The sequence below is a fragment of the Salvelinus fontinalis genome, chromosome 4 (genome assembly GCF_029448725.1).
Source record: "Salvelinus fontinalis isolate EN_2023a chromosome 4, ASM2944872v1, whole genome shotgun sequence".
NCBI classification, from domain to species: Eukaryota; Metazoa; Chordata; class Actinopteri; order Salmoniformes; family Salmonidae; genus Salvelinus; species Salvelinus fontinalis.
The window spans coordinates 53497223-53509950 of record NC_074668.1 but is presented as its reverse complement, the minus strand read 5'-3'; the positions used below and the strand labels follow the sequence as shown (position 1 = coordinate 53509950).

The 12728-nt window shown below is 40.2% G+C and overlaps 1 protein-coding gene across 3 annotated transcripts in view; it reads right to left on the bottom strand.

Annotated features, from left to right (window-relative positions):
- Window positions 1-9607, bottom strand: part of LOC129853998 (uncharacterized) — a 29396-nt gene extending 19789 nt beyond the window's left edge. For 2 of the 3 annotated variants that reach the window (XM_055920585.1, XM_055920587.1), the window contains exons 1-2: window positions 9517-9604; window positions 7886-7946 (exon numbers count right to left, since the gene is read on the bottom strand). The gene's annotated coding sequence lies outside the window, so the exon portion shown is untranslated. Of the gene's footprint in view, window positions 1-7885; window positions 7947-9516 lie in introns of all 3 variants that reach the window. The other variant, XM_055920586.1, reaches the window with a different exon arrangement.
- Window positions 9608-12728: the final 3121 nt, after the last annotated feature.

Sequence of the window (12728 nt, the reverse complement as noted above, 5' to 3'; positions counted from 1 at the left end):
AGTGAAGAAGGTGGAAAGTTCCTCTGTGTACATATCACCGACAAACTAAAATGGTCCACGCACACAGACAGTGTGGTGAAGAAGGGGCAACCAACCTCAGGAGGCTGAAAAAATGTGGCTTGTCACCAACAACCCTCACTAACTTTTACAGGTGCACAATTGAGAGCAACCTGTCGGGCTGTATCACCCCCTGGTACGGCAACTGCACCGCTCACAACCGCAGGGCTCTCCAGAGGGTAGTGGGGTCTGCACAACGCATCAACCGGGGTAAACTACCTGCCCTCCAGACAGTGGCGGTTCTAGCTTGTATGGCTCCCTGGGCGAACCCCCCCTTCAACGATAGGGATACAACTGCTACCGGAAGACCACACAGGACGTTGGAGGCTGGGCAAGTGCCTACAGAGAATTAACGTGTCCTCTGTTTTATTTACAAAAAAAACACACAAAAAAGAGGAAGACGACAACTGAAGTAAAAAGAAAATGTAAGTCTTTTTCAATTGTTATGACTTGACTGTTAAGAACTTAATGTTGTGCCGTTATGTTTGCACTTTCTATTGAAAAGGATGATGTTACGGAGTGTAGTTGATAGGTAATCGACTAGCTGGGCTGTTCCCTGGACTCTATGTGTAGGGACTTGTACAATGCTTGAACAAGGCTATTGAACTTGACATTTTTGTCTGTCTGTATTCTTTTATCCAACATATCATACTGCTGTCTGTCAGCAGCTCAAGTAGCAGTTCTACGAACTAGCAATATCTCATTCCAGGTATTAATTATCTTACTCTGTCCTTTAGAATAAATTATTTTTCAGAAATACTTACTTTATTTGTCATTTCTCTCCATATAGTGTTTTCTGCTCTGTCGTCTCAAAATGGATCCTGTACAAAATAACAAATTGACTTTCTGTTCCAACCTGATAATAGTGTTTTATTGGTGACTCCACTAGATGGTAGTACACAGCTTCTGTAACTAGACTTTACAACAACAGTGACCACATTTACATGCGCACCAATATCCCGTTATTATTCGGGATACTCAAATATTCTGTTTTTGAGATGTATGTACACATCTTATCCCATGTACTGTTGTTTCTGCTGTCTGCTCAGGCTGTTTCACATATCATATGTATTGTGTGATGATGTTCTCATCACATCTTATCCCATGTTCTGTTGTTTCTGTGGTCTGCTCAGGCTGTTTCACATATCATATGTGTTGTGTGATGATGTTCTCATCTGATTGTCAAAACAAATCACTTCTTAAAGTAGGCTACTTGTGCAGTTTGATCCACTGTAATAATGTATTTATCTGATACTCTGTACTGGACCGTGTAGCCTACTGGCTACTTTTACCCCTAATTTAGATACCTTTCTGTTTATAATTTTCTACATTTGGTAGGCCATTTGTTTGTCAATTATAGTTTGATACATGCAGCTTCTCTTCTGTCATAACTTGTTGCCCCAGAATACTAAATAAAGTAGTGCTCTCCAGAATAATGTTTTACATTGATAGACTAAATAAAGTAGTGATCTCCAGAATGTTTTACAGTGATAGACTAAATAAAGTAGTTCTCTCCAGAATAATGTTTTACATTGACAGACTAAATAAAGTAGTGCTCTCCAGAATAATGTTTTACATTGATAGAATTAATGCATTAGTAATCTACTAGTTAACACCGGTAAAGTTGACCGTTTAAGTTTAGGGACCGGGAGAAAACACAATAACTCCAGAAGAGTGGAAAGATTGTTCCTTTTCAAAATGTCCAAATGTCATCAGTATGAAGGGTTTAGTTTAGGGACCGGGGAGAAAACACAATAACTCCAGAACAGTGGAAAGATTGTTCCTGTGCAAAATGTACAAATGTCATCAGTATGAAGGGTTTAGTTTAGGGACCGGGGAGAAAACACAATAACTCCAGAACAGTGGAAAGATTGTTCCTTTTCAAAATGTCCAAATGTCATCAGTCTGAAGGGTTTAGTTAAGGGACCGGGGAGAAAACGCAATAACTCCAGAACAGTGGAAAGATTGTTCCTGTGCAAAATGTCCAAATGTCATCAGTCTGAACGGTTTTAAGGAACAGAAAAGCTGAGAAAATGATGAAACACGTTTCTGATGAGGTTGAAAATACTGTCTGCTTGCATCATAGTGTCAGAGATAACACCTTACACTCTCATTCACATTATCTCAAGAGATACTGTCTGCTTGCATCATAGTGTCAGAGATAACACCTTACACTCTCATTCACATTATCTCAAGAGATACTGTCTGCTTGCATCATAGTGTCAAAGATAACACCTTTCACTCTCATTCACATTATCTCAAGAGATACTGTCTGCTTGCATCATAGTGTCAGAGATAACACCTTACACTCTCATTCACATTATCTCAAGAAATACTGTCTGCTTGCATCATAGTGTCAGAGATAACACCTTACACTCTCATTCACATTATCTCAAGAGATACTGTCTGCTTGCATCATAGTGTCAGAGATAACACCTTACACTCTCATTCACATTATCTCAAGAGATACTGTCTGCTTGCATCATAGTGTCAGAGATAACACCTTACACTCTCATTCACATTATCTCAAGAAATACTGTCTGCTTGCATCATAGTGTCAGAGATAACACCTTACACTCTCATTCACATTATCTCAAGAAATACTGTCTGCTTGCATCATAGTGTCAGAGATAACACCTTACACTCTCATTCACATTATCTCAAGAGATACTGTCTGCTTGCATCATAGTGTCAGAGATAACACCTTACACTCTCATTCACATTATCTCAAGAGATACTGTCTGCTTGCATCCTAATGTCAGAGATAACACATTACACTCTCATTCACATTATCTCAAGAGATACTGTCTGCTTGCATCATAGTGTCAGAGATAACACCTTACACGCTCATTCACATTATCTCAAGAGATACTGTCTGCTTGCATCATAGTGTCAGAGATAACACCTTACACTCTCATTCACATTATCTCAAGAGATACTGTCTGCTTGCATCATAGTGTCAGAGATAACACCTTACACTCTCATTCACATTATCTCAAGAGATACTGTCTGCTTGCATCATAGTGTCAGAGATAACACCTTACACTCTCATTCACATTATCTCAAGAGATACTGTCTGCTTGCATCATAGTGTCAGAGATAACACCTTACACTCTCATTCACATTATCTCAAGAAATACTGTCTGCTTGCATCATAGTGTCAGAGATAACACCTTACACTCTCATTCACATTATCTCAAGAGATACTGTCTGCTTGCATCCTAATGTCAGAGATAACACATTACACTCTCATTCACATTATCTCAAGAGATACTGTCTGCTTGCATCATAGTGTCAGAGATAACACCTTACACGCTCATTCACATTATCTCAAGAGATACTGTCTGCTTGCATCATAGTGTCAGAGATAACACCTTACACTCTCATTCACATTATCTCAAGAGATACTGAAATAAATCATATTTACCCACCCCTGTTCCCCAGACTAAATGAACATGTTCCCCAGACTAAATTAACCCCTGTTCCCCAAACTAAATTAACATTTGTTGTTTCATTTAAATGCAAGAAATGCATAATTCTGCAGTTCATATTAGATTAGTTTATAGGCCTAGAGTCAGTGTCCAGATTTCAGTTACTATTCAATTCAACCCATATGAATTTAAATTAAATTATGTTTATTTATGGCTACAGGGATACTCGTGAACAGGATTTCAACGGTGCATGTGTGACAAAGTGAAAATGTAGTTTCCATCAACCTCACTCGCGATGCGCGCAACGTGGATATCAGAGAACACCGCAGTTCCGGGTAGAGTAGTGGGTGAAACCATTCACCTAAGAAAGAGGGGTGATATGAATAAAGATTCCTTTCATTATGTGTTGTCGAATTCATAAAAAAATATTTGCTGCCATTGTAGTAAGGTTGGTAATACGAGAGGTCTTCAGACTTACCATTTTTGTATTATTTTCCTTGAAAGAACAAGTAGTGGGTTTTGAGTGCTTCTCCCCTATTTGGAAAGTTGGTCTGCCTGCTGTTCAGTCTGAGATATTCTGAGAGCACGTCTCCTGCTGGACATAACTGTATAACACAATAGTGTATTTGGAAAACGAGTTCATATATCGCAAAGTCAAAAGCGAATGTGACAATGTATATGTTTATGTTGTATTTAAAGCATATTTCTGCAAGTTTATCTAGTGTCTGCTAGCTTAGCTAGCAATGTTAATGACGAGCTAACTAGCACCGTCAATCAGTGCACTGTAATGTCACGCTAGCTATTGCTAGCAGGTGATTTATTGGTAATTCAAGACTTCTTAATTGAAATATTAATTGAATGTTTATTTTCTTACTACCTTAAAAGGTTTATATAAAAGGGTTGTACTTGTGCTCTGTATTTATGGATTAATGTCACTTCCCATTGAGGGCATGTATCTTTACTGTTGCTCCTATCTAACAGTTATATTTTGTCCTACCTAACCAGTGAACGTGTGGCTGTGACCGTCCTGTCAACTCATTTTACATTTACATTTTAGTCATTGAGCAGACGCTCTTATCCAGAGCAATTTACAGTTGGTCCTGGTGACTCCTGGGCCCTTATTCATAAAGGAAGTGTCTCAGAGCTGATCTAGGATCAGGTCCCCTCTCCATGTAATCTGGTTCATTATGATCTAGGATCAGGTCACCCTCCATGTCATCTAATTCATTATGATCTAGTTGTCAGAGCTAGAGTGGTGTTTGTCAGAACATGAGACATCCCGAAAATCTGTCTTCTCACAAAATGTTGTGTAGAGTTGGAAACGGTTTGGCCAACAAACTATTATGATACCACTCTATTGTAAACTGAGACTCGTACGAACACGATGGTGTTCTCTATTTTGCTCTAGGAATTACAACAAACTAACAGGGTGGAAAGTGATATTAGGGGTACGCAGAAAATCTTTAATTAAATAATATGAATGAAAAATTAAGAACAAATTAATGAAATGTTATTTCTGTGTCAAATCGCCAACTGGCAACCCTTCCCTTATGGGGTTATTAATTGCCACATAAGCAAGCATTACAATAATTCACTGTGGAAATTAAATGATAATTCTCCTTCCAGTGTTCTCTGCACTGCGCATCACATGAATAATGAAAATGGAAGGTAAAAATCAATACATAATAGTAAATAAGGTGATGCAAACAATAATTACATCCCTAGAGCAGAACAATAATATACATACATACACACTGTATATATATACATACAGTACATACACACTGTATATACACTGCTCAAAAAAATAAAGGGAACACTTAAACAACACAATGTAACTCCAAGTCAATCACACTTCTGTGAAATCAAACTGTCCACTTAGGAAGCAACACTGATTGACAATAAATTTTACATGCTGTTGTGCAAATGGAATAGACAAAAGGTGGAAATTATAGGCAATTAGCAAGACACCCCCCAAAACAGGAGTGATTCTGCAGGTGGTGACCACAGACCACTTCTCAGTTCCTATGCTTCCTGGCTGATGTTTTGGTCACTTTTGAATGCTGGCGGTGCTCTCACTCTAGTGGTAGCATGAGACGGAGTCTACAACCCACACAAGTGGCTCAGGTAGTGCAATTCATCCAGGATGGCACATCAATGCGAACTGTGGCAAAAAGGTTTGCTGTGTCTGTCAGCGTAGTGTCCAGAGCATGCAGGTGCTACCAAGAGACAGGCCAGTACATCAGGAGACGTGGAGGAGGCCGTAGGAGGGCAACAACCCAGCAGCAGGACCGCTACCTCCGCCTTTGTGCAAGGAGGTGCACTGCCAGAGCCCTGCAAAATGACCTCCAGCAGGCCACAAATGTGCATGTGTCTGCTCAAACGGTCAGAAACAGACTCCATGAGGGTGGTATGAGGGCCCGACGTCCACAGGTGGGGGTTGTGCTTACAGCCCAACACCGTGCAGGACGTTTCGCATTTGCCAGAGAACACCAACATTGGCAAATTCGCCACTGGCGCCCTGTGCTCTTCACAGATGAAAGCAGGTTCACACTGAGCACATGAGCACATGTGACAGACGTGACAGAGTCTGGAGACGCCGTGGAGAACGTTCTGCTGCCTGCAACATCCTCCAGCATGACCGGTTTGGCGATGGGTCAGTCATGGTGTGGGGTGGCATTTCTTTGTGGGGCCGCACAGCCCTCCATGTGCTCGCCAGAGGTAGCCTGACTGCCATTAGGTACCGAGATGAGATCCTCAGACCCCTTGTGAGACAATATGATGACACATGCACATTTGTGGCCTGCTGGAGGTCATTTTGCAGGGCTCTGGCAGTGCACCTCCTTGCACTAAGGCGGAGGTACCGGTCCTGCTGCTGGGTTGTTGCCCTCCTACGGCCTCCTCCACGTCTCCTGATGTACTGGCCTGTCTCCTGGTAGCGCCTGCATGCTCTGGACACTACGCTGACAGACACAGCAAACCTTTTTGCCACAGTTCGCATTGATGTGCCATCCTGGATGAACTGCACTACCTGAGCCACTTGTGTGGGTTGTAGACTCCGTCTCATGCTACCACTAGAGTGAGAGCACCGCCAGCATTCAAAAGTGACCAAAACATCAGCCAGGAAGCATAGGAACTGAGAAGTGGTCTGTGGTCACCACCTGCAGAATCACTCCTGTTTTGGGGGGTGTCTTGCTAATTGCCTATAATTTCCACCTTTTGTCTATTCCATTTGCACAACAGCATGTACAATTTATTGTCAATCAGTGTTGCTTCCTAAGTGGACAGTTTGATTTCACAGAAGTGTGATTGACTTGGAGTTACATTGTGTTGTTTAAGTGTTCCCTTTATTTTTTTGAGCAGTGTATATACACATACATACATACACACTGTATATAAATACATATACAGATAAATAAATACAGAAAAAAAGAAACAAGGCATTTGAACCCAGTCTGGAACAAAGAGAAGATTCATATGGGAGACAAGTCTATACACAATCTATATACACACATACCATTTACCACATAGAAGATTCATATGGGAGACAAGCCTATACACAATCTATATACACACATACCATTTACCACATAGAAGCTAAATATTTTTACAATTTAATTATAGGTAGACATTTTTCTTATATTCAAGGCTTTATCTAAATATTCCACAAACGGAAATACACAATGGACAATTTTTTTTTTCAATTTCTCCCCATCACTCATCACATAATGCCAGGGTATATCTGCTGTGCTTTCTGGAATAAGAGCAAGTGTATATTGTGGTAGAAAGGGCAATAGAGGATAAAATCCGTTTCAATCTCTATTTCTTCGAGGTCACAATAGTTACATAGTCTTTCCTCCATTTCACCACAATACCGACCTGTTTCAATACACAGAGGCAATATCCCTGATCTGACCTGTTTCAATACACAGAGGCAATATCCCTGATCTGACCTGTTTCAATACACAGAGGCAATATCCCTGATCTTCCCTGTTTCAATACGCAGAGGCAATATCCCTGATCTTCCCTGTGCACATAGCGATCTCTTGCTTTTAGGTAGGTCATACATAATATATCTCTCTGTCACACCCTGACCTCAGAGAGCCGTTTTATTTCTCTATTTGGTTAGGTCAAGGTGTGATGTGGGGTGGGCATTCTATGTTTTGTTTTCTATGTTTCTTTATTTCTATGTTTTGGCCGGGTATGGTTCTCAATCAGGGACAGCTGTCTATCGTTGTCTCTGATTGGGAATCATACTTAGGTAGCCCTTTTTCCCTCCTTTCAGTGTGGGTAGTTGACTTTTGTTAGTGGCACTTTAGCCCTGTAAGCTTCACGGTTGTGTCTTTGTTTGTTGTTTTGTTGGCGACATTTTAAATAAAAGGAAAATGTACGCTCACCACGCTGCGCTTTGGTCTCATCCTTCCGACGACAACCGTGACACTCTCACACACCAATTCACTGTTAATCAAACAAAAGCTTCTCAATTTGGGTTTATGATTCCTCTCACACACCAATTCACTCTTAATCAAACAAAAGGTTCTCAAATCTGGGTTTATGATTCATCTCCTCCACCCATTTTATTTTCATATTGCATCAACAGTTGTTTTTTAATCATATCTATGTCTCCCTTAATTTGGTTTTGGTTCAGATGTTCACAGTCACACTGTTGAAAAAGCTCAGACATTTCAGTTGCCCGGGCTCTCCCTATTAGATAATAAATACAATAATCATGGAAAAAGTAATTGATGAAAGAGACTTCAACTAGGACTATAAAACAATGAAGAAATTGTTTAACATTTTGTTATTTTATGGCTTATATTTCTTGTGGAAGTTGATAAATAACATCTGGGGACAAAAAAGCCTACATCTTCTGACAAAAAGAGTTAAAATGCATAGAATTCCCTTTCAGGATCCATAATTTTGTGTTTTTAAGGTAAAGGACACTTTATATTTAAAGTCTTTTGGTATCCACATTTTACACTAAATAAGAACTGATATTTCCTGTGGACAGAAAAGTCACCGCATGGTAGGAATGACTCAGCAGCACTCCGACACTAGTTTACTGTATTCCACATGTTCCCTCTATTTTATTCTAGGTTATTAACCTGAAATACTCACTTTACTGTGAAACTCAATTGCAGTTTAGCGATTAAACTATGAGCTGCTCTGTCATCTCAAAATGGCCCTGTACAGATACTTTCTTATATTCAGATTCAACTGCAGTCAAGGCGTCACCCCTTCATATAACAACAGTAACCTGAGGGTGGCTCTAACAGTCACTCTCATGCGACAGCAGTAAATCATGACATTGTGCCGCATCTTGCTTCAATTTTATTATAGTCTTTCCTTCAAGATATCTCTCTTACATTATTTTTGCTAAACATATAATTTACTCGAAACCAGGTTTAGTTGTGTTTTTCCCCTCCTTATTGTGTGACTTTAATAATTGTAAACAGGCCTACAAACCCAAAATGTTTTAATTTGAGAAAGTTTAATATTTGAGGCATACAAATGAACAGTCTTAAAATATTTGATGATTAGTTGAATCAGGTGTGTAAGTGCTGGTAAGAACAAAAGGGTTGAGAAACCCTGAGATAAACATAAAACCGTATAATTGAAAAGCTCCTCCACCATCTTTACCAGACGTTTTACTGATAACATGTAAACCTACTGATTAGTTTCCACTTTGAAAACTGCAACTCAGCTCAAGTAGCAGTTCTAACTAGTAATATATCATTCCTAGTATTCATTCACATACTCTTTCCTTTAGAATTCATTATTATTCAGAAATACTTAAGACATCGTTTACGGATCTTTTTATTTGTAAAATTTCGTTTACTCAACTTTGCATTTTGATAATTATGGTTTACCACTTATCATGCGTTTCCAGCGTTAAGCCTAAATTCCATCGTGGAAACCGGGCACAGGTTGGTCAGCATGATAAAGAATCAAATCTCAAGCCTACTCTGTCTATTGAATGTCTGACTACGACCTAACTTTATAATAGTTATATGTAGCCAAGACTTACCAGATTCTGTCCGTCTGTCCTTCAAATAAACACATTTATCCTACTTCTAATGTTGCGGAGAAATGTGCGCTGCATTTTCCACAGTCGTTTTGTAACGGCGTAGACCACACAGTTACTTTCACTTTCATATTAGGAAATCACGTCCCTCCTGACGTCACTGGTGTATGGTAAATTATGACGACAGAACCCTGTGAGATCTACTAACTAGTAATAATATGTCATTCCAGGTATTTATTCTCTTACTCGGTCCTTTATTGTTCAGAAATACTTTATTTGTACTTCTCTCCATGTAGTGTTTTCTGCTCTGTCATCTCACCATGGATCCTGTACAAAAAACACCTTTACTTCCTGTTTCACTGAGCCGTCTCCCCACCCTGATAATAAAGTGTTTTGTTGGTTTCTTCCACTAGATGGTAGTAAAAACCTGCTGTAACTAGACTTTACAACAGTAAATGTTTGGTTTCTTGGTCCTGTTGACTCCTGGGAAGTGTCTCAGAGGAGGAGTGCTGATCTAGGATCAGGTCCCCCTGTCCATGTAATCTGATTCATTATGATCTAGAATCAGGCCCCCCCTCTCTCCATGTAATCTGATTCATTATGATCTAGGATCAGGTCCTCCTCTCCATGTGATCTGATTCATTATGATCTAGGAAAAGGTCCCCCTCTCCATGTAATCTGATTCATTATGATCTAGGATCAGGTCCCCCCTCTCCATGTAATCTGATTCATTGTGATCAAGGATCAGGTCCTCCTCTCCATGTAATCTGATTCATTATGATCTAGGATCAGGTCCCCCTCTCTATGTAATCTGATTCATTATGATCTAGGATCAGGTTCTCTCTCCATGTGATCTGATTCATTATGATCTAGGAAAAGGTCCCCCTCTCCATGTAATCTGATTCATTATGATCTAGGATCAGGTCCCCCCTCTCCATGTAAACTGATTCATTACGATCAAGGATCAGGTCCTCCTCTCCATGTAATCTGATTCATTATGATCTAGGATCAGGTCCCCCCTCTCCATGTAATCTGATTCATTGTGATCAAGGATCAGGTCCTCCTCTCCATGTAAACTGATTCATTACGATCAAGGATCAGGTCCTCCTCTCCATGTAATCTGATTCATTATGATCTAGGATCAGGTCCCCCCTCTCCATGTAATCTGATTCATTGTGATCAAGGATCAGGTCCTCCTCTCCATGTAATCTGATTCATTATGATCTAGGATCAGGTCCCCCTCTCTATGTAATCTGATTCATTATGATCTAGGATCAGGTCCTCCTCTCCATGTGATCTGATTCATTATGATCTAGGAAAAGGTCCCCCTCTCCATGTAATCTGATTCATTATGATCTAGGATCAGGTCCCCCCTCTCCATGTAAACTGATTCATTACGATCAAGGATCAGGTCCTCCTCTCCATGTAATCTGATTCATTATGATCTAGGATCAGGTCCCCCCTCTCCATGTAATCTGATTCATTGTGATCAAGGATCAGGTCCTCCTCTCCATGTAATCTGATTCATTATGATCTAGGATCAGGTCCCCCTCTCTATGTAATCTGATTCATTATGATCTAGGATCAGGTCCCCCTCTCCATGTAATCTGATTAATTATGATCAAGGATCAGGTCCCCCTCTCCATGTAATCTGATTCATTATGATCTAGGATTAGGTCCCTCCTCTCCGTGTAATCTGATTCATTATGATATAAAAGGCTAAACTGATCCTAGATCAGCTCTCCTACTCTTTATGAATACTGTCACAGGTGACTCCTCAAGATGAGGCTCATGATTTAAATGTTATATTCTTTAAGAATCCATTAGTATCATTCATTGATCTGTTTTGCCGTGAACAGATCTGTGAGGTCTTAACTTAAAGGTTCTATATAGACTTTATGGTCATTTTAATGGGGTTGAACATCCATCCCATCAGATTGTGTAAAGGATTTTATGAGTTCAGAAAAATACTTACTTGGAAGCATCTCTCTGACCTCACCCTGCTGAAACACATTCAAGTAAAGACCACATAGCTACAGTTATATGTCTGTTTCTACCCACTTTTACAGCCAATGTATGGGCTGGTATCCATAAGAATCAGTAGAATATACAGACTAGTTACCCACCTCCCAGTAGATGGAACACAGAACTTTATATATACAGACTAGTTAACCACCTCCCAGTAGATGGAACACCGAACTTTATATATACAGACTAGTTAACCACCTCCCAGTAGATGGAACACAGAACTTTATATATACAGACTAGTTAACCACCTCCCAGTAGATGGACCCACACAGAACTTTATATATGCAGACTAGTTAACCACCTCCCAGTAGATGGACCCCACACAGAACTTTTAGCAATGCAGCATCTTCAGTAACCAAGATTTCCAGACACTCTCTTCTTATGAACCAGTTGCTTTTAAATGAAAGTTTTTGTACAGAAAACCTGCGGCTACGGTAGGATTCTAGTCTTATCTGGGCTGCGCTTCTGTTCCAAGATAGTCAGGAACAGTCAGAGTCGGAGGGGGTTGTGGAGCCATTATCCTGACGGCGCTTGTGGAAGGGTGGGTAGACTCTGGACACGGAGCTAACTGGAGCTAGGCAGCATCAACAATGTTGGGCTTGCTGGCAGTCTCGCTGGTTTGATGATGGTGCTCATCGCTCTCCTTTGGCTTTGATTGGCTACTTTTTGTCCATTGTCTGACGAAGCCTATTGTGGTGAAACGTCAGGAGCTCATTTTTTTAAATGTACTTTTAATCTTTTTAGAAACTTTTAAATGAACCACGTGGATTCTGACTGGAGACTCAGATAAAACTAGACAAATACACTTTTCTTTTTGTCTTTTTGGGACCAAATAAATTGATACCAACAGTGGACAATTCCCAGCAAAAGCATGGGGCTACAACTGTTAAGAGGAGAGTAGAGGGAGTTTTCCCCTTGGAGAACCCAGTGTGAAACACTGAAGAAAAACATATTGGAGAATAACAACAATCTCAATCTGAAGCTCTAAAGAAAAAAGAGGAATTGTGAAAATCAGGAACACCATTCTTCCTCCTGCCCCACCTATTGTCCCTGTATGAATATTAATTGGCATCTAATTGAAGAACATACTGCTTTATAGATCCCGCCTGACAAACAATTGTTTGGGCCTTACTTTGAGCACTTGCCCTGGGCCTCCATCGAGTCTCCATGTGTCAAGCAGTACAGAG